Source organism: Acipenser ruthenus, chromosome 50 (assembly GCF_902713425.1).
Source record: "Acipenser ruthenus chromosome 50, fAciRut3.2 maternal haplotype, whole genome shotgun sequence".
Lineage (NCBI taxonomy): Eukaryota > Metazoa > Chordata > Actinopteri > Acipenseriformes > Acipenseridae > Acipenser > Acipenser ruthenus.
In genome coordinates this window covers 3,856,849-3,874,530 of record NC_081238.1, presented here as the reverse complement: position 1 = coordinate 3,874,530, position 17,682 = coordinate 3,856,849, and the positions used below count along the sequence as shown (strand labels likewise).

At 44.4% G+C, this 17,682-nt stretch overlaps 44 non-coding genes across 44 annotated transcripts; all 44 read right to left on the bottom strand.

Annotated features, from left to right (window-relative positions):
- Positions 1–4,830: 4,830 nt before the first annotated feature.
- On the bottom strand, positions 4,831–4,912 carry trnal-uag (transfer RNA leucine (anticodon UAG)). Its single transcript has one exon. It is a non-coding gene; the product is annotated as a tRNA-Leu (tRNA).
- A 122-nt stretch (positions 4,913–5,034) lies between these two features.
- trnag-ccc (transfer RNA glycine (anticodon CCC)) lies at positions 5,035–5,105 on the bottom strand. Its single transcript has one exon. It is a non-coding gene; the product is annotated as a tRNA-Gly (tRNA).
- Positions 5,106–5,201: 96 nt separating this feature from the next.
- trnal-aag (transfer RNA leucine (anticodon AAG)) lies at positions 5,202–5,283 on the bottom strand. Its single transcript is given in 2 exon segments — positions 5,202–5,236; positions 5,246–5,283. It is a non-coding gene; the product is annotated as a tRNA-Leu (tRNA).
- A 400-nt stretch (positions 5,284–5,683) lies between these two features.
- On the bottom strand, positions 5,684–5,765 carry trnal-uag (transfer RNA leucine (anticodon UAG)). The gene has a single exon. It is a non-coding gene; the product is annotated as a tRNA-Leu (tRNA).
- Positions 5,766–5,887: 122 nt separating this feature from the next.
- Positions 5,888–5,958, bottom strand: trnag-ccc (transfer RNA glycine (anticodon CCC)). Its single transcript has one exon. It is a non-coding gene; the product is annotated as a tRNA-Gly (tRNA).
- A 95-nt stretch (positions 5,959–6,053) lies between these two features.
- trnal-aag (transfer RNA leucine (anticodon AAG)) lies at positions 6,054–6,135 on the bottom strand. Its single transcript has one exon. It is a non-coding gene; the product is annotated as a tRNA-Leu (tRNA).
- A 398-nt stretch (positions 6,136–6,533) lies between these two features.
- trnal-uag (transfer RNA leucine (anticodon UAG)) lies at positions 6,534–6,615 on the bottom strand. The gene has a single exon. It is a non-coding gene; the product is annotated as a tRNA-Leu (tRNA).
- A 121-nt stretch (positions 6,616–6,736) lies between these two features.
- trnag-ccc (transfer RNA glycine (anticodon CCC)) lies at positions 6,737–6,807 on the bottom strand. The gene has a single exon. It is a non-coding gene; the product is annotated as a tRNA-Gly (tRNA).
- A 96-nt stretch (positions 6,808–6,903) lies between these two features.
- Positions 6,904–6,985, bottom strand: trnaf-aaa (transfer RNA phenylalanine (anticodon AAA)). The gene has a single exon. It is a non-coding gene; the product is annotated as a tRNA-Phe (tRNA).
- Positions 6,986–7,384: 399 nt separating this feature from the next.
- trnal-uag (transfer RNA leucine (anticodon UAG)) lies at positions 7,385–7,466 on the bottom strand. Its single transcript has one exon. It is a non-coding gene; the product is annotated as a tRNA-Leu (tRNA).
- Positions 7,467–7,555: 89 nt separating this feature from the next.
- On the bottom strand, positions 7,556–7,626 carry trnag-ccc (transfer RNA glycine (anticodon CCC)). The gene has a single exon. It is a non-coding gene; the product is annotated as a tRNA-Gly (tRNA).
- A 95-nt stretch (positions 7,627–7,721) lies between these two features.
- Positions 7,722–7,803, bottom strand: trnal-aag (transfer RNA leucine (anticodon AAG)). The gene has a single exon. It is a non-coding gene; the product is annotated as a tRNA-Leu (tRNA).
- A 422-nt stretch (positions 7,804–8,225) lies between these two features.
- trnal-uag (transfer RNA leucine (anticodon UAG)) lies at positions 8,226–8,307 on the bottom strand. The gene has a single exon. It is a non-coding gene; the product is annotated as a tRNA-Leu (tRNA).
- A 122-nt stretch (positions 8,308–8,429) lies between these two features.
- On the bottom strand, positions 8,430–8,500 carry trnag-ccc (transfer RNA glycine (anticodon CCC)). Its single transcript has one exon. It is a non-coding gene; the product is annotated as a tRNA-Gly (tRNA).
- A 95-nt stretch (positions 8,501–8,595) lies between these two features.
- trnal-aag (transfer RNA leucine (anticodon AAG)) lies at positions 8,596–8,677 on the bottom strand. Its single transcript has one exon. It is a non-coding gene; the product is annotated as a tRNA-Leu (tRNA).
- Positions 8,678–9,099: 422 nt separating this feature from the next.
- trnal-uag (transfer RNA leucine (anticodon UAG)) lies at positions 9,100–9,181 on the bottom strand. Its single transcript has one exon. It is a non-coding gene; the product is annotated as a tRNA-Leu (tRNA).
- Positions 9,182–9,469: 288 nt separating this feature from the next.
- Positions 9,470–9,551, bottom strand: trnal-aag (transfer RNA leucine (anticodon AAG)). Its single transcript has one exon. It is a non-coding gene; the product is annotated as a tRNA-Leu (tRNA).
- A 405-nt stretch (positions 9,552–9,956) lies between these two features.
- trnal-uag (transfer RNA leucine (anticodon UAG)) lies at positions 9,957–10,038 on the bottom strand. Its single transcript has one exon. It is a non-coding gene; the product is annotated as a tRNA-Leu (tRNA).
- A 122-nt stretch (positions 10,039–10,160) lies between these two features.
- Positions 10,161–10,231, bottom strand: trnaa-cgc (transfer RNA alanine (anticodon CGC)). Its single transcript has one exon. It is a non-coding gene; the product is annotated as a tRNA-Ala (tRNA).
- Positions 10,232–10,326: 95 nt separating this feature from the next.
- On the bottom strand, positions 10,327–10,408 carry trnal-aag (transfer RNA leucine (anticodon AAG)). Its single transcript has one exon. It is a non-coding gene; the product is annotated as a tRNA-Leu (tRNA).
- A 419-nt stretch (positions 10,409–10,827) lies between these two features.
- Positions 10,828–10,909, bottom strand: trnal-uag (transfer RNA leucine (anticodon UAG)). The gene has a single exon. It is a non-coding gene; the product is annotated as a tRNA-Leu (tRNA).
- A 122-nt stretch (positions 10,910–11,031) lies between these two features.
- trnag-ccc (transfer RNA glycine (anticodon CCC)) lies at positions 11,032–11,102 on the bottom strand. The gene has a single exon. It is a non-coding gene; the product is annotated as a tRNA-Gly (tRNA).
- A 96-nt stretch (positions 11,103–11,198) lies between these two features.
- On the bottom strand, positions 11,199–11,280 carry trnal-aag (transfer RNA leucine (anticodon AAG)). Its single transcript has one exon. It is a non-coding gene; the product is annotated as a tRNA-Leu (tRNA).
- A 395-nt stretch (positions 11,281–11,675) lies between these two features.
- On the bottom strand, positions 11,676–11,757 carry trnal-aag (transfer RNA leucine (anticodon AAG)). The gene has a single exon. It is a non-coding gene; the product is annotated as a tRNA-Leu (tRNA).
- A 416-nt stretch (positions 11,758–12,173) lies between these two features.
- trnal-uag (transfer RNA leucine (anticodon UAG)) lies at positions 12,174–12,255 on the bottom strand. Its single transcript has one exon. It is a non-coding gene; the product is annotated as a tRNA-Leu (tRNA).
- A 122-nt stretch (positions 12,256–12,377) lies between these two features.
- On the bottom strand, positions 12,378–12,448 carry trnag-ccc (transfer RNA glycine (anticodon CCC)). Its single transcript has one exon. It is a non-coding gene; the product is annotated as a tRNA-Gly (tRNA).
- A 95-nt stretch (positions 12,449–12,543) lies between these two features.
- Positions 12,544–12,625, bottom strand: trnal-aag (transfer RNA leucine (anticodon AAG)). The gene has a single exon. It is a non-coding gene; the product is annotated as a tRNA-Leu (tRNA).
- Positions 12,626–13,041: 416 nt separating this feature from the next.
- On the bottom strand, positions 13,042–13,123 carry trnal-uag (transfer RNA leucine (anticodon UAG)). The gene has a single exon. It is a non-coding gene; the product is annotated as a tRNA-Leu (tRNA).
- A 122-nt stretch (positions 13,124–13,245) lies between these two features.
- trnaa-cgc (transfer RNA alanine (anticodon CGC)) lies at positions 13,246–13,316 on the bottom strand. Its single transcript has one exon. It is a non-coding gene; the product is annotated as a tRNA-Ala (tRNA).
- A 95-nt stretch (positions 13,317–13,411) lies between these two features.
- trnal-aag (transfer RNA leucine (anticodon AAG)) lies at positions 13,412–13,493 on the bottom strand. The gene has a single exon. It is a non-coding gene; the product is annotated as a tRNA-Leu (tRNA).
- Positions 13,494–13,909: 416 nt separating this feature from the next.
- trnal-uag (transfer RNA leucine (anticodon UAG)) lies at positions 13,910–13,991 on the bottom strand. Its single transcript has one exon. It is a non-coding gene; the product is annotated as a tRNA-Leu (tRNA).
- A 122-nt stretch (positions 13,992–14,113) lies between these two features.
- Positions 14,114–14,184, bottom strand: trnag-ccc (transfer RNA glycine (anticodon CCC)). The gene has a single exon. It is a non-coding gene; the product is annotated as a tRNA-Gly (tRNA).
- Positions 14,185–14,279: 95 nt separating this feature from the next.
- Positions 14,280–14,361, bottom strand: trnal-aag (transfer RNA leucine (anticodon AAG)). Its single transcript has one exon. It is a non-coding gene; the product is annotated as a tRNA-Leu (tRNA).
- A 398-nt stretch (positions 14,362–14,759) lies between these two features.
- Positions 14,760–14,841, bottom strand: trnal-uag (transfer RNA leucine (anticodon UAG)). The gene has a single exon. It is a non-coding gene; the product is annotated as a tRNA-Leu (tRNA).
- A 122-nt stretch (positions 14,842–14,963) lies between these two features.
- trnaa-cgc (transfer RNA alanine (anticodon CGC)) lies at positions 14,964–15,034 on the bottom strand. The gene has a single exon. It is a non-coding gene; the product is annotated as a tRNA-Ala (tRNA).
- Positions 15,035–15,129: 95 nt separating this feature from the next.
- trnal-aag (transfer RNA leucine (anticodon AAG)) lies at positions 15,130–15,211 on the bottom strand. Its single transcript has one exon. It is a non-coding gene; the product is annotated as a tRNA-Leu (tRNA).
- Positions 15,212–15,624: 413 nt separating this feature from the next.
- On the bottom strand, positions 15,625–15,706 carry trnal-uag (transfer RNA leucine (anticodon UAG)). The gene has a single exon. It is a non-coding gene; the product is annotated as a tRNA-Leu (tRNA).
- A 123-nt stretch (positions 15,707–15,829) lies between these two features.
- On the bottom strand, positions 15,830–15,900 carry trnag-ccc (transfer RNA glycine (anticodon CCC)). The gene has a single exon. It is a non-coding gene; the product is annotated as a tRNA-Gly (tRNA).
- Positions 15,901–15,994: 94 nt separating this feature from the next.
- On the bottom strand, positions 15,995–16,076 carry trnal-aag (transfer RNA leucine (anticodon AAG)). The gene has a single exon. It is a non-coding gene; the product is annotated as a tRNA-Leu (tRNA).
- Positions 16,077–16,501: 425 nt separating this feature from the next.
- trnal-uag (transfer RNA leucine (anticodon UAG)) lies at positions 16,502–16,583 on the bottom strand. The gene has a single exon. It is a non-coding gene; the product is annotated as a tRNA-Leu (tRNA).
- Positions 16,584–16,705: 122 nt separating this feature from the next.
- Positions 16,706–16,776, bottom strand: trnag-ccc (transfer RNA glycine (anticodon CCC)). The gene has a single exon. It is a non-coding gene; the product is annotated as a tRNA-Gly (tRNA).
- Positions 16,777–16,871: 95 nt separating this feature from the next.
- Positions 16,872–16,953, bottom strand: trnal-aag (transfer RNA leucine (anticodon AAG)). Its single transcript has one exon. It is a non-coding gene; the product is annotated as a tRNA-Leu (tRNA).
- Positions 16,954–17,369: 416 nt separating this feature from the next.
- trnal-uag (transfer RNA leucine (anticodon UAG)) lies at positions 17,370–17,451 on the bottom strand. Its single transcript has one exon. It is a non-coding gene; the product is annotated as a tRNA-Leu (tRNA).
- Positions 17,452–17,572: 121 nt separating this feature from the next.
- On the bottom strand, positions 17,573–17,643 carry trnag-ccc (transfer RNA glycine (anticodon CCC)). Its single transcript has one exon. It is a non-coding gene; the product is annotated as a tRNA-Gly (tRNA).
- Positions 17,644–17,682: the final 39 nt, after the last annotated feature.

Below are 17,682 nucleotides of genomic sequence, written 5' to 3'. Positions count from 1 at the left end.
AGCAATGACCCTCTTCAAGCGAAGGGCCTCCCTTCAAAGCATCCTTGACCCCCTCCCTTGTATGGGCAAAACCAGGGGCCCCCTAGAGGTCCTCCTAGATACAGCACTGGAGGACATGGGAATACCCCTGGACGCGGTAAGCCAGAAGTCTGCTAACAGCTCCAATTCAACAGACGGTAACAGCCAAAGAAGGCTGTCTGTCATAACCCCCCCCCCCCAGGACAAAGCTGACCCACACGTTCCGAGGGGCCCCGAGCAAGTTCCACCAGACTTACCTTGTGGGGAGTTGAATAGCCCAAACAACTCCACGTACTGTGCATACAAAGACGGTGCCTTCTTGGACGAGGCAGCAGTGAGTACCTTCTCAGGGGTGATGGGAGTTGCAAATAAGCCCAAGCCCCCTCGAAGCAAGCGTAGAGCTAAGAGTAGGAAGAGTGTCCCGACCTCCCAATCATAGTCGCTATGGGGTGGACGCAGCGACTCCTTTTCTTGTTAGCTACCCTGATGGCCCTGATATGTGTGTCTGTTAATGTCAGGAGCATCAGGGAGACACAAAAAAGATTTGATGTACTAAACTATCTAGCTAACTTGAAAGCAGATCTCATCTTTCTGCAGGAGTGTGGTATTTCGTCGAGCCCTGATTATAGGGACCTGAAGGAGAGTTGGACCCTGGGGGACTCCTTCTGGTCGGGCTCCAACATAGCCAGAGCCGACGGAGTAGGTATCCTGTTTAAAAACCCTTTTATTACCTCCCGCAGCAGCAGGGAGGTAGAACCTGGTAGAATTCTGAGCGTGGATGTGACATACAACAACACTCCCCTCAGACTGGTCAATGTCTACGCACCCACTAACCAAAACGAAAGAGTTCAATTTTTTCCACAGCTGCGTCCACTCCTGCTGGGGAACGTACCCGTCATCGTGTCAGGTGACTTCAATTGTGCTCTGAGGGACGTAGACCGGAGCAGGCCACGCAACGACCGCTCTAGTAGAGTTTTGTCCTCCGTAATATCTGATTTCTCCCTGTGTGATGCAGGTAAGGACCTGGTGCCTCCCTTTACCTGGGTGAGCTCATCTGGGACCTCCTTCTCCCGTATAGATCTCGTCCTGCATACCAGCTCCCTTACGAAGACGGCAGTAGACACCCAGGCCGTCTTCTTCTCTGACCATAGGCTCCTGCAGGTAACATTGCAGGTCCCTCAGACCTCCCAGATGGGGTCAGGGGTCTGGAAATTAAGCACCTCCTTACTCGACGACCCCTCCATAGCTGCAGCCTATAAGAGCAGGCTTGTTGAGTGGACCACTTTGCGTGACCTATTCAACTCCCCTATAGAGTGGTGGGAGATGGTCAAAATCAGAACTAAGGGTTATTTCATAGCAGCAGGCAAGAGGAAAGCAAAAGAAAGGAGGGCCAAATATAAACACCTGAATGCTGCCCTCCAGCGTCTGAGCCTGCTTCAGCTTTGGGGGTTCCCTGTAAGCGACGAGATAGCCCAGACCAAGCTAGATCTTTCAGTGCTTTGTAGGGAGGAACAACGAAAGGTCATGCACAATGCAAAAGTGCAAAAAATGGAGGAAGACGAAAAGTGTACTCGCTTCTTCTTCCAGAAAACGAGGGAGAAGCGGCACTTGATGTCCTCCATGCTCGACAGCAGGGGGAGGATAGTAGAGGATAGTGAGGGAGTGAAAAAAGTGGTAGAGAACTTCCATAGGGACCTATATAACATCAAAGCTACAGATGACACCCTGATAGAGTGGTTCCTGAGCCAGTTGGAGCCTGACTCGGTGCGGGACGACGAGGAGGAGGAGAAGGACCCAGAACTCACGCTGGAGGAGCTCACCCAGGCGGTTAAGACCATGAACACCGGTAAGACGCCAGGTCCAGATGGCATCCCGGGTGAGTATTACCATCTTTTTTGGGACACGCTAAAAGTCCATTTAGCGGAGGTCTACAGAGCGGTCTACAGGGAGAAGCGGTTGGGCCCTTCTATGCGGGAGAGTGTAATTACTCTCCTTCATAAGAAAGGGGAAGTTAAAGATCTACGGAATTGGCGCCCAATCAGCCTCCTTTGCGTGGATTACAAGATACTAGCCAAAGCTCTGATGCTCCGGCTACAAGTACACCTCCCTTTGGTCATTGGCCCCGACCAGGCTTGTGGCGTCCCAGGGAGGTCCATCACGGTTATTTTAATGCTAACAAGGGACATTCTGGCTTATTCTAGAGAACGGAACCATCCCCTCTGCCTGTTCAACCTTGACCAGGAGAAGGCGTTCGATAGGGTAAGCCATGAATATATGTACAAAGTGATGGACCAGATGAAATTCGCTCCTGGACTTAGGGGGTGGGTTAAAACCATCTATACAAATATTAGTACCCGAGTCTTGGTGAACAGGCACCTGACTGGTAGAATATCTATCCAGTCAGGGGTCAGACAGGGTTGCCCACTATCCCCACTGCTATATGTTGTGTGCATTGAACCCCTCCTGCAGGCAATTCGTAGGGATACCAATATAACTGGTTTCCAGCTGCCTGGATCCAACGGGGTCCAGGTCAAAACAACAGCATATATGGACGATGTGTCACTCATTTGCACCAACACATCGTCGGTACCTCGGATTAGTAATATCCTTGAGAAGTACTGCACGGCGACCGGGGCAGTGATTAATAAGTCCAAGAGCGAAGTCTACGTGTCTAAAAATTGGCAGGTAGATAGGGAACTGTCGGACATGTACCCTGTCAAAAAGGACAAAATCAAGATTCTGGGCCTCATTTTCGAGAACAATAGCTCGGGGGCCCAGAGCTGGACGGCGGCCATTAACCAGGTCCGTAAAAAGATTGGCGGATGGAGCACAAGATCCTTAACAATGACGGGTAGAGTATTAATAACCAAGTCTATACTGTTCCCCATCCTCTCTTATGTAGGAAAAATCTTTCCCCCAGACAGGACCACCAAAAAAGTGGTGGACCGCATTATCCACCGCTTTATCTGGGGCAGCAAGATGGAGAGGGTAAAGCGAGCCACCTTGAGTAAAGCCGACAAGAAGGGAGGTAAGGGGGTCCCGGACGTTGTGCAGCTCACCCGAATGCAGGGGCTCACGCAAACTATCAAGAACATCCAGGCCCTGGACAGGAAGGTATGTTACATGAATCGTTTCTATTTTGCCACCTGTCTCAGGGCCTTGGGCCTCTGCACTATTGATAACGCTGTGCCGTACTCCTGGGACCCCCAATTGTATTATAGAACCTTAAGGGACACTATATATAAATTGGGCTTAGATAAAGCAAAATTGGCCTCCTGGGAATACAAGGCTGTAACTAAATATCTTGCCGGTTCCCAGGAAATTGAAAAAGTAGCTACTTTCTCCCTCACCCAAAGCCAAAAAATCTGGGAGAATGTGTCTCACAGCTGCCTCAGTAATGTCCAGAAGGATATAACATGGAACACCGTCCACAGTGCACTCCCCACTCGAGCGTTCATGTTCAGGAGGGGACTAGCCCAAGTAGAAACATGCCCCTATGCAAAGTGCCGCAAGAGAGAAACACCAGCCCATATCTTCTGGGAGTGTGATGTGGCTGGCAGTGTCTGGCTCTCTGTCTCTGTCTTCCTAAACAGGTTTGCTGACACGGCCAAGATGACCACTGAGACTGTGCTGTATGGGCCTGCGGGAGGAATCGATACCAGCACAGCTAAGTGCGTTTGGCGTATCATCAATGTTGTCAAGCAGATCCTGTGGGAAGGCCGTAACGTCTGTGTCTATCACAAGCAGGAGCTAGACACTATCACCACGACCAGAAGGGCACAAACTCTCATCAAGGACTTTGTAATTCTGGACATCCGGACCCTCAGGAAGGACAAGGCCTGCGCGGAGTGGAGGATCGCCGGACTTCAGGACGTGAAGATGGAATGAAGGAAAAAACTGGAACCGCTAGCTCCTAGGAGCGGGACTACGGGGCACCGCTAAGCCTTTTATTTATTTTGTCATGCCAGCAATCCGCCCCTTTTAGCTGGCATGACCGTTTTTGAACGGTGCCCTGGTTTTATGTAGTCTTTTTGTTTCAGTTTTATGGACTGTGATTTGATTTATTTTGAATGTTTTATTTGATTTTGTTTTGTTTTGTTTTATGTATCTAAAAGATTTTTAATGTCAACTATTAAAAGTTACATTTTAAGTGTTTTAAAATTTTAGAATTTTAACTCACTGTTTTACACACTGTCCCTTTTCCCCTGTCCCTGATTTTAGTTCTATAGTTTTATTCTGTTTTATGTTCACTTTTGAACTTTTTTAGAGAGCACTCCCCGGCCCTCACAAGCACTGGTTTTTTATAGATGGTTCTTTTTTTCCAGTCACTTTTAAAACAGCACAGGTTTTTTTCCATGTTGACTTTAATCTGTGTCTGTTTTAACCATGTACAAAGCACAATTGTCTTGGTGTTTTTAAATGTATTTTAAATGCTTTTAAAACAAAATGTATGTCTGTATGAATGTCATCTTTAAAAGAAAAGTAAAATGAATGAAAAAACGAATGGGTGTAAATGTAAAAAATGTAAAATCTCAATAAAAGAGTATTTACTTACTACCACAACACTAACCCTTAGCCACCCAGGTTCCATACTATACACTGCTAGTACAATTCAACAACAACAACAACAATTATCTTGATGTATTTGTTAAAAAAAAAGAAAATTGAACAGCAGTTCAAATGCTTCAGCTTACTTCCATAGAATAGGTGTACCAAGAAACATGCCGTGGCATTTGTTACTACGTCTCTAGGGAGTCACAAGTCCTTCTGTTGCTTCTTGTGAAAAGGGGGCAGGGGTGAAAAAAATCCATATGGCAGCGGTGGGATTCGAACCCACGCCTCCAGAGAGACTGGAGCCTAAATCCAGCGCCTTAGACCGCTCGGCCACACTACCGCATTGCAAGCGTTCTGCCCCCCAGGTTTCGTACTATACGCCGCTAACGCAATTCAACTACTACAATTGTAAAATTTTAACGTAATTATTGGTTTGAAAACACAAACGCTGCCTTATCAGCTTGCGCCAACTGGGAATTGAACCCAGGTCACAAGAATGGGAATCTTGTATGATACCACTACACCATTGGTGCTGACATGTTTGCGTGTATGCAAATATTCCATGGAACGGAACATTTTCTTTTACAGCAGTTCAAAAGACCGAAGTGGGGTTGAAAAAAAAAAAAAAATGGCAGCGGTGGGATTTGAACCCACGCCTCCGGATAGACAGGAGCCTTAATCCAGCGCCTTAGACCGCTCGGCCACGCTACCACAACACTTACTCTTGGCCACCCAGGTTCCAAACTATACAATGCTAGTGCAATTCAACAACAACAACAACAACTATTTTGATGTATTTGCAAAAAAAAGAAAAATGAACAGCAGTTCAACTGCTTCAGCTTACTTACTACCACAACACTAACCCTTAGCCACCCAGGTTCCATACTATACACTGCTAGTACAATTCAACAACAACAACAACAACAACAATTATCTTGATGTATTTGTTAAAAAAAAAGAAAATTGAACAGCAGTTCAAATGCTTCAGCTTACTTCCATAGAATAGGTGTACCAAGAAATATGCCGTGGCATTTGTTACTACGTCTCTAGGGAGTCACAAGTCCTTCTGTTGCTTCTTGTGAAAAGGGGGCAGGGGTGAAAAAAATCCATATGGCAGTGGTGGGATTCGAACCCACGCCTCCAGAGAGACTGGAGCCTAAATCCAGCGCCTTAGACCGCTCGGCCACACTACCGCATTGCAAGCTTTCTGCCCCCCAGGTTTCGTACTATACGCCGCTAACGCAATTCAACTACTACAATTGTAAAATTTTAACGTAATTATTGGTTTGAAAACACAAACGCTGCCTTATCAGCTTGCGCCAACTGGGAATTGAACCCAGGTCACAAGAATGGGAATCTTGTATGATACCACTACACCATTGGCGCTGACATGTTTGCGTGTATGCAAATATTCCATGGAACGGAACATTTTCTTTTACAGCAGTTCAAAAGACCGAAGTGGGGTTGAAAAAAAAACAATATGGCAGCAGTGGGATTTGAACCCACGCCTCCGGAGGGACTGGAGCCTTAATCCAGCGCCTTAGACCGCTCGGCCACGCTACCACAACACTTACTCTTGGCCACCCAGGTTCCAAACTATACAATGCTAGTGCAATTCAACAACAACAACAACAACAACAACAACAAGAACAACAACTATTTTGATGTATTTGCAAAAAAAAGAAAAATGAACAGCAGTTCCTATGCTTCAGCTTTACTTACTACCACAACACTAACCCTTAGCCACCCAGGTTCCATACTATACACTGCTAGTACAATTCAACAACAACAACAACAACAACAATTATCTTGATGTATTTGTTAAAAAAAAAGAAAATTGAACAGCAGTTCAAATGCTTCAGCTTACTTCCATAGAATAGGTGTACCAAGAAACATGCCGTGGCATTTGTTACTACGTCTCTAGGGAGTCACAAGTCCTTCTGTTGCTTCTTGTGAAAAGGGGGCAGCGGTGGGATTCGAACCCACGCCTCCAGAGAGACTGGAGCCTAAATCCAGCGCCTTAGACCGCGCGGCCACACTACCGCATTGCCAGCTTTCTGCCCCCCAGGTTTCGTACTATACGCCGCTAACGCAATTCAACTACTACAATTGTAAAATTTTAACGTAATTATTGGTTTGAAAACACAAACGCTGCCTATCAGCTTGCGCCAACTGGGAATTGAACCCAGGTCACAAGAATGGGAATCTATTATGATACCACTACACCATTGGCGCTGACATGTTTGCGTGTATGCAAATATTCCATGGAACGGAACATTTTCTTTTACAGCAGTTCAAAAGACCGAAGTGGGGTTGAAAAAAAAAACAATATGGCAGCGGTGGGATTTGAACCCACGCCTCCGGAGAGACGGGAGCTTTAATCCAGCGCCTTAGACCGCTCGGTCACGCTACCACAACACTTACTTTTGGCCACCCAGGTTCCAAACTATACAATGCTAGTGAAATTCAACAACAACAACAACAACAACAACTATTGATTTATTTGTAAAAAAAAGAAAAATGAACAGCAGTTCCAATGCTTCAGCTTTACTTACTACCACAACACTAACCCTTAGCCACCCAGGTTCCATACTATACACTGCTAGTACAATTCAACAACAACAACAACAATTATCTTGATGTATTTGTTAAAAAAAAAGAAAATTGAACAGCAGTTCACATGCTTCAGCTTACTTCCATAGAATAGGTGTACCACAAAACATGCCGTGGCATTTGTTACTACGTCTCTAGGGAGTCACAAGTCCTTCTGTTGCTTCTTGTGAAAAGGGGGCAGGGGTGAAAAAAATCCATATGGCAGCAGTGGGATTCGAACCCACGCCTCCAGAGAGACTGGAGCCTAAATCCAGCCCCTTAGACCGCTCGGCCACACTACCGCATTGCAAGCTTTCTGCCCCCCAGGTTTCGTACTATACGCCGCTAACGTAATTATTGGTTTGAAAACACAAACGCTGCCTTATCAGCTTGCGCCAACTCGGAATTGAACCGAGGTCACAAGAATGGGAATCTTGTATGATACCACTACACCATTGGCGCTGACATGTTTGCGTGTATGCAAATATTCCATGGAACGGAATATTTTCTTTTACAGCAGTTCAAAAGACCGAAGTGGGGTTGAAAAAAAACCAATATGGCAGCGGTGGGATTTGAACCCACGCCTCCGGAGAGACTGGAGCCTTAATCCAGCGCCTTAGACCGCTCGGCCACGCTACCACAACACTTACTCTTGGCCACCCAGGTTCCAAACTATACAATGCTAGTGCAATTCAACAACAACAACAACAACAACAAGAACAACAACTATTTTGATGTATTTGCAAAATAAAGAAAAATGAACAGCAGTTCCAATGCTTCAGCTTTACTTACTACCACAACACTAACCCTTAGCCACACAGGTTCCATACTATACACAGCTAGTACAATTCAAAAACAACAACAACAACAACAACAACAATTATCTTGATGTATTTGTTAAAAAAAAAGAAAATTGAACAGCAGTTCAAATGCTTCAGCTTACTTCCATAGAATAGGTGTACCAAGAAACATGCCGTGGCATTTGTTACTACGTCTCTAGGGAGTCACAAGTCCTTCTGTTGCTTCTTGTGAAAAGGGGGCAGGGGTGAAAAAAATCCATATGGCAGCGGTGGGATTCGAACCCACGCCTCCAGAGAGACTGGAGCCTAAATCCAGCGCCTTAGACCGCTCGGCCACACTACCGCATTGCAAGCTTTCGGTCCCCCAGGTTTCGTACTATACGCCGCTAACGCAATTCAACTACTACAATTGTAAAATTTTAACGTAATTATTGGTTTGAAAACACAAACGCTGCCTTATCAGCTTGCGCCAACTGGGAATTGAACCCAGGTCACAAGAATGGGAATCTTGTATGATACCACTACACCATTGGCGCTGACATGTTTGCGTGTATGCAAATATTCCATGGAACGGAATATTTTCTTTTACAGCAGTTCAAAAGACCGAAGTGGGGTTGAAAAAAAAACAATATGGCAGCGGTGGGATTTGAACCCACGCCTCCGGAGAGACTGGAGCCTTAATCCAGCGCCTTAGACCGCTCGGCCACGCTACCACAACACTTACTCTTGGCCACCCAGGTTCCAAACTATACAATGCTAGTGCAATTCAACAACAACAACAACAACAACAACTATTTTGATGTATTTGCAAAAAAAAGAAAAATGAACAGCAGTTCCAATGCTTCAGCTTTACTTACTACCACAACACTAACCCTTAGCCACCCAGGTTCCATACTATACACTGCTAGTACAATTCAACAACAACAACAACAACAACAACAACAACAACAACAATTATCTTGATGTATTTGTTAAAAAAAAAGAAAATTGAACAGCAGTTCAAATGCTTCAGCTTACTTCCATAGAATAGGTGTACCAAGAAACATGCCGTGGCATTTGTTACTACGTCTCTAGGGAGTCACAAGTCCTTCTGTTGCTTCTTGTGAAAAGGGGGCAGGGGTGAAAAAAATCCATATGGCAGCGGTGGGATTCGAACCCACGCCTCCAGAGAGACTGGAGCCTAAATCCAGCGCCTTAGACCGCTCGGCCACACTACCGCATTGCAAGCTTTCTGCCCCCCATGTTTCGTACTATACGCCGCTAACGCAATTCAACTACTACAATTGTAAAATTTTAACGTAATTATTGGTTTGAAAACACAAACGCTGCCTTATCAGCTTGCGCCAACTGGGAATTGAACCGCGGTCACAAGAATGGGAATCTTGTATGATACCACTACACCATTGGCGCTGACATGTTTGCGTGTATGCAAATATTCCATGGAACGGAATATTTTCTTTTACAGCAGTTCAAAAGACCGAAGTGGGGTTGAAAAAAAAACAATATGGCAGCGGTGGGATTTGAACCCACGCCTCCGGAGAGACTGGAGCCTTAATCCAGCGCCTTAGACCGCTCGGCCACGCTACCACAACACTTACTCTTGGCCACCCAGGTTCCAAACTATACAATGCTAGTGCAATTCAACAACAACAACAACAACTATTTTGATGTATTTGCAAAAAAAAGAAAAATGAACAGCAGTTCCAATGCTACAGCTTTACTTACTACCACAACACTAACCCTTAGCCACCCAGGTTCCATACTATACACTGCTAGTACAATTCAACAACAACAACAACAACAACAACAACAATTATCGATGTATTTGTTAAAAAAAAAGAAAATTGAACAGCAGTTCAAATGCTTCAGCTTACTTCCATAAAATAGGTGTACCAAGAAACATGCCGTGGCATTTGTTACTACGTCTCTAGGGAGTCACAAGTCCTTCTGTTGCTTCTTGTGAAAAGGGGGCAGGGGTGAAAAAAATCCATATGGCAGCGGTGGGATTCGAACCCACGCCTCCAGAGAGACTGGAGACTAAATCCAGCGCCTTAGACCGCTCGGCCACACTACCGCATTGCAAGTTTTCTGCCCCCCATGTTTCGTACTATACGCCGCTAACGCAATTCAACTACTACAATTGTAAAATTTTAACGTAATTATTGGATTGAAAACACAAACGCTGCCTTATCAGCTTGCGCCAACTGGGAATTGAACCGAGGTCACAAGAATGCGAATCTTGTATGATACCACTACACCATTGGCGCTGACATGTTTGCGTGTATGCAAAAATTCCATGGAACGGAATATTTTCTTTTACAGCAGTTCAAAAGACCGAAGTGGGGTTGAAAAAAAAACAATATGGCAGCGGTGGGATTTGAACCCACGCCTCCGGAGAGACTGGAGCCTTAATCCAGCGCCTTAGACCGCTCGGCCACGCTACCACAACACTTACTCTTGGCCACCCAGGTTCCAAACTATACAATGCTAGTGCAATTCAACAACAACAACAACAATAACAACAAGAACAACAACTATTTTGATGTATTTGCAAAAAAAAGAAAAATGAACAGCAGTTCCAATGCTTCAGCTTTACTTACTACCACAACACTAACCCTTAGCCACCCAGGTTCCATACTATACACTGCTAGTACAATTCAACAACAACAACAACAACAACAATTATCTTGATGTATTTGTTAAAAAAAAAGAAAATTGAACAGCAGTTCAAATGCTTCAGCTTACTTCCATAGAATAGGTGTACCAAGAAACATGCCGTGGCATTTGTTACTACGTCTCTAGGGAGTCACAAGTCCTTCTGTTGCTTCTTGTGAAAAGGGGGCAGGGGTGAAAAAAATCCATATGGCAGCAGTGGGATTCGAACCCACGCCTCCAGAGAGACTGGAGCCTAAACCCAGCGCCTTAGACCGCTCGGCCACACTACCGCATTGCAAGCTTTCTGCCCCCCAGGTTTCGTACTATACGCCGCTAACGCAATTCAACTACTACAATTGTAAAATTTTAACGTAATTATTGGTTTGAAAACACAAACGCTGCCTTATCAGCTTGCGCCAACTGGGAATTGAACCCAGGTCACAAGAATGGGAATCTATTATGATACCACTACACCATTGGCGCTGACATGTTTGCGTGTATGCAAATATTCCATGGAACGGAACATTTTCTTTTACAGCAGTTCAAAAGACCGAAGTGGGGTTGAAAAAAAAAACAATATGGCAGCGGTGGGATTTGAACCCACGCCTCCGGAGAGACTGGAGCCTTAATCCAGCGCCTTAGACCGCTCGGCCACGCTACCACAACACTTACTTTTGGCCACCCAGGTTCCAAACTATACAATGCTAGTGCAATTCAACAACAACAACAACAAGAAGAACAACAACAACAACTATTTTGATGTTTTTGTAAAAAAAAGAAAAATGAACAGCAGTTCCAATGCTTCAGCTTTACTTACTACCACAACACTAACCCTTAGCCACCCAGGTTCCATACTATACACTGCTAGTACAATTCAACAACAACAACAACAACAACAATTATCTTGATGTATTTGTTAAAAAAAAAGAAAATTGAACAGCAGTTCAAATGCTTCAGCTTACTTCCATAGAATAGGTGTACCAAGAAACATGCCGTGGCATTTGTTACTACGTCTCTAGGGAGTCACAAGTCCTTCTGTTGCTTCTTGTGAAAAGGGGGCAGCGGTGGGATTCGAACCCACGCCTCCGGAGAGACTGGAGCCTTAATCCAGCGCCTTAGACCGCTCGGCCACGCTACCACAACACTTACTTTTGGCCACCCAGGTTCCAAACTATACAATGCTAGTGCAATTCAACAACAACAACAACAAGAAGAACAACAACAACAACTATTTTGATGTATTTGTAAAAAAAAGAAAAATGAACAGCAGTTCCAATGCTTCAGCTTTACTTACTACCACAACACTAACCCTTAGCCACCCAGGTTCCATACTATACACTGCTAGTACAATTCAACAACAACAACAACAACAATTATCTTGATGTATTTGTTAAAAAAAAAGAAAATTGAACAGCAGTTCAAATGCTTCAGATTACTTCCATAGAATAGGTGTACCACGAAACATGCCGTGGCATTTGTTACTACGTCTCTAGGGAGTCACAAGTCCTTCTGTTGCTTCTTGTGAAAAGGGGGCAGGGGTGAAAAAAATCCATATGGCAGCGGTGGGATTCGAACCCACGCCTCCAGAGAGACTGGAGCCTAAATCCAGCGCCTTAGACCGCTCGGCCACACTACCGCATTGCGAGCTTTCTGCCCCCCAGGTTTCGTACTATACGCCGCTAACGCAATTCAACTACTACAATTGTAAAATTTTAACGTAATTATTGGTTTGAAAACACAAACGCTGCCTTATCAGCTTGCGCCAACTGGGAATTGAACCGAGGTCACAAGAATGGGAATCTTGTATGATACCACTACACCATTGGCGCTGACATGTTCGCGTGTATGCAAATATTCCATGGAACGGAATATTTTCTTTTACAGCAGTTCAAAAGACCGAAGTGGGGTTGAAAAAAAAACAATATGGCAGCGGTGGGATTTGAACCCACGCCTCCGGAGAGACTGGAGCCTTAATCCAGCGCCTTAGACCGCTCGGCCACGCTACCACAACACTTACTCTTGGCCACCCAGGTTCCAAACTATACAATGCTAGTGCAATTCAACAACAACAACAACAACAACAACTATTTTGATGTATTTGCAAAAAAAAGAAAAATGAACAGCAGTTCCAATGCTTCAGCTTTACTTACTACCACAACACTAACCCTTAGCCACCCAGGTTCCATACTATACACTGCTAGTACAATTCAACAACAACAACAACAACAACAACAACAACAATTATCTTGATGTATTTGTTAAAAAAAAAGAAAATTGAACAGCAGTTCAAATGCTTCAGCTTACTTCCATAGAATAGGTGTACCAAGAAACATGCCGTGGCATTTGTTACTACGTCTCTAGGGAGTCACAAGTCCTTCTGTTGCTTCTTGTGAAAAGGGGGCAGGGGTGAAAAAAATCCATATGGCAGCGGTGGGATTCGAACCCACGCCTCCTGAGAGACTGGAGACTAAATCCAGCGCCTTAGACCGCTCGGCCACACTACCGCATTGCAAGCTTTCTGCCCCCCAGGTTTCGTACTATACGCCGCTAACGCAATTCAACTACTACAATTGTAAAATTTTAACGTAATTATTGGTTTGAAAACACAAACGCTGCCTTATCAGCTTGCGCCAACTGGGAATTGAACCGAGGTCACAAGAATGCGAATCTTGTATGATACCACTACACCATTGGCGCTGACATGTTTGCGTGTATGCAAATATTCCATGGAACGGAATATTTTCTTTTACAGCAGTTCAAAAGACCGAAGTGGGGTTGAAAAAAAAACAATATGGCAGTGGTGGGATTTGAACCCACGCCTCCGGAGAGACTGGAGCCTTAATCCAGCGCCTTAGACCGCTCGGCCACGCTACCACAACACTTACTTTTGGCCACCCAGGTTCCAAACTATACAATGCTAGTGCAATTCAACAACAACAACAACAAGAAGAACAACAACAACAACTATTTTGATGTATTTGTAAAAAAAAGAAAAATGAACAGCAGTTCCAATGCTTCAGCTTTACTTACTACCACAACACTAACCCTTAGCCACCCAGGTTCCATACTATACACTGCTAGTACAATTCAACAACAACAACAACAACAATTATCTTGATGTATTTGTTAAAAAAAAAGAAAATTGAACAGCAGTTCAAATGCTTCAGCTTACTTCCATAGAATAGGTGTACCACGAAACATGCCGTGGCATTTGTTACTACGTCTCTAGGGAGTCACAAGTCCTTCTGTTGCTTCTTGTGAAAAGGGGGCAGGGGTGAAAAAAATCCATATGGCAGCGGTGGGATTCGAACCCACGCCTCCAGAGAGACTGGAGCCTAAATCCAGCACCTTAGACCGCTCGGCCACACTACCGCATTGCGAGCTTTCTGCCCCCCAGGTTTCGTACTATACGCCGCTAACGCAATTCAACTACTACAATTGTAAAATTTTAACGTAATTATTGGTTTGAAAACACAAACGCTGCCTTATCAGCTTGCGCCAACTGGGAATTAAACCCAGGTCACAAGAATGGGAATCTTGTATGATACCACTACACCATTGGCGCTGACATGTTCGCGTGTATGCAAATATTCCATGGAACGGAATATTTTCTTTTACAGCAGTTCAAAAGACCGAAGTGGGGTTGAAAAAAAAACAATATGGCAGCGGTGGGATTTGAACCCACGCCTCCGGAGAGACTGGAGCCTTAATCCAGCGCCTTAGACCGCTCGGCCACGCTACCACAACACTTACTCTTGGCCACCCAGGTTCCAAACTATACAATGCTAGTGCAATTCAACAACAACAACAACTATTTTGATGTATTTGCAAAAAAAAGAAAAATGAACAGCAGTTCCAATGCTTCAGCTTTACTTACTACCACAACACTAACCCTTAGCCACCCAGGTTCCATACTATACACTGCTAGTACAATTCAACAACAACAACAACAACAACAATTATCTTGATGTATTTGTTAAAAAAAAAGAAAATTGAACAGCAGTTCAAATGCTTCAGCTTACTTCCATAGAATAGGTGTACCAAGAAACATGCCGTGGCATTTGTTACTACGTCTCTAGGGAGTCACAAGTCCTTCTGTTGCTTCTTGTGAAAAGGGGGCAGGGGTGAAAAAAATCCATATGGCAGCGGTGGGATTCGAACCCACGCCTCCTGAGAGACTGGAGACTAAATCCAGCGCCTTAGACCGCTCGGCCACACTACCGCATTGCAAGCTTTCTGCCCCCCAGGTTTCGTACTATACGCCGCTAACGCAATTCAACTACTACAATTGTAAAATTTTAACGTAATTATTGGTTTGAAAACACAAACGCTGCCTTATCAGCTTGCGCCAACTGGGAATTGAACCGAGGTCACAAGAATGCGAATCTTGTATGATACCACTACACCATTGGCGCTGACATGTTTGCGTGTATGCAAATATTCCATGGAACGGAATATTTTCTTTTACAGCAGTTCAAAAGACCGAAGTGGGGTTGAAAAAAAAACAATATGGCAGTGGTGGGATTTGAACCCACGCCTCCGGAGAGACTGGAGCCTTAATCCAGTGCCTTAGACCGCTCGGCCACGCTACCACAACACTTACTCTTGGCCACCCAGGTTCCAAACTATACAATGCTAGTGCAATTCAACAACAACAACAACAATAACAACAAGAACAACAACTATTTTGATGTATTTGCAAAAAAAAGAAAAATGAACAGCAGTTCCAATGCTTCAGCTTTACTTACTACCACAACACTAACCCTTAGCCACCCAGGTTCCATACTATACACTGCTAGTACAATTCAACAACAACAACAACAATTATCTTGATGTATTTGTTAAAAAAAAAGAAAATTGAACAGCAGTTCAAATGCTTCAGCTTACTTCCATAGAATAGGTGTACCAAGAAACATGCCGTGGCATTTGTTACTACGTCTCTAGGGAGTCACAAGTCCTTCTGTTGCTTCTTGTGAAAAGGGGGCAGGGGTGAAAAAAATCCATATGGCAGCGGTGGGATTCGAACCCATGCTTCCAGAGAGACTGGAGCCTAAATCCAGCGCCTTAGACCGCTCGGCCACACTACCGCAATGCGAGTTTTCTGCCCCCCAGGTTTCGTACTATACGCCGCTTATCGCAATTCAACTACTACAATTGTAAAATTTTAACGTAATTATTGGTTTGAAAACACAAACGCTGCCTTATCAGCTTGCGCCAACTGGGAATTGAACCGAGGTCACAAGAATGGGAATCTTGTATGATACCACTACACCATTGGCGCTGACATGTTTGCGTGTATGCAAATATTCTATGGAACGGAATATTTTCTTTTACAGCAGTTGAAAAGACAGAAGTGGGGTTGAAAAAAAACAATATGGCAGCGGTGGGATTTGAACCCACGCCTCCGGAGAGACCGGAGCCTTAATCCAGCGCCTTAGACCGCTCGGCCACGCTACCACAACACTTACTCTTGGCCACCCAGGTTCCAAACTATACAATGCTAGTGCAATTCAACAACAACAACAACAACAACAAGAACAACAACAACTATTTTGATGTATTTGCAAAAAAAAGAAAAATGAACAGCAGTTCCAATGCTTCAGCTTTACTTACTTCCACAACACTAACCCTTAGCCACCCAGGTTCCATACTATACACTGCTAGTACAATTCAACAACAACAACAACAACAACAACAACAATTATCTTGATGTATTTGTTAAAAAAAAAGAAAATTGAACAGCAGTTCAAATGCTTCAGCTTACTTCCATAGAATAGGTGTACCAAGAAACATGCCGTGGCATTTGTTACTACGTCTCTAGGGAGTCACAAGTCCTTCTGTTGCTTCTTGTGAAAAGGGGGCAGGGGTGAAAAAAATCCATATGGCAGCGGTGGGATTCGAACCCACGCCTCCAGAGAGACTGGAGACTAAATCCAGCGCCTTAGACCGCTCGGCCACACTACCGCATTGCAAGCTTTCTGCCCCCCATGTTTCGTACTATACGCCGCTAACGCAATTCAACTACTACAATTGTAAAATTTTAACGTAATTATTGGTTTGAAAACACAAACGCTGCCTTATCAGCTTGCGCCAACTGGGAATTGAACCGAAGTCACAAGAATGGGAATCTTGTATGATACCACTACACCATTGGCGCTGACATGTTTGCGTGTATGCAAATATTCCATGGAACGGAATATTTTCTTTTACAGCAGTTCAAAAGACCGAAGTGGGGTTGAAAAAAAAACAATATGGCAGCGGTGGGATTTGAACCCACGCCTCCGGAGAGACTGGAGCCTTAATCCAGCGCCTTAGACCGCTCGGCCACGCTACCACAACACTTACTCTTGGCCACCCAGGTTCCAAACTATACAATGCTAGTGCAATTCAACAACAACAACAACAACAACAACAACTATTTTGATGTATTTGCAAAAAAAAGAAAAATGAACAGCAGTTCCAATGCTTCAGCTTTACTTACTACCACAACACTAACCCTTAGCCACCCAGGTTCCATACTATACACTGCTAGTACAATTCAACAACAACAACAACAACAACAACAACAATTATCTTGATGTATTTGTTAAAAAAAAAGAAAATTGAACAGCAGTTCAAATGCTTCAGCTTACTTCCATAGAATAGGTGTACCAAGAAACATGCCGTGGCATTTGTTACTACGTCTCTAGGGAGTCACAAGTCCTTCTGTTGCTTCTTGTGAAAAGGGGGCAGGGGTGAAAAAAATCCATATGGCAGCGGTGGGATTCGAACCCACGCCTCCAGAGAGACTGGAGCCTAAATCCAGCGCCTTAGACCGCTCGGCCACACTACCGCATTGCAAGCTTTCTGCCCCCCAGGTTTCGTACTATACGCCGCTAACGCAATTCAACTACTACAATTGTAAAATTTTAACGTAATTATTGGTTTGAAAACACAAACGCTGCCTATCAGCTTGCGCCAACTGGGAATTGAACCCAGGTCACAAGAATGGGAATCTATTATGATACCACTACACCATTGGCGCTGACATGTTTGCGTGTATGCAAATATTCCATGGAACGGA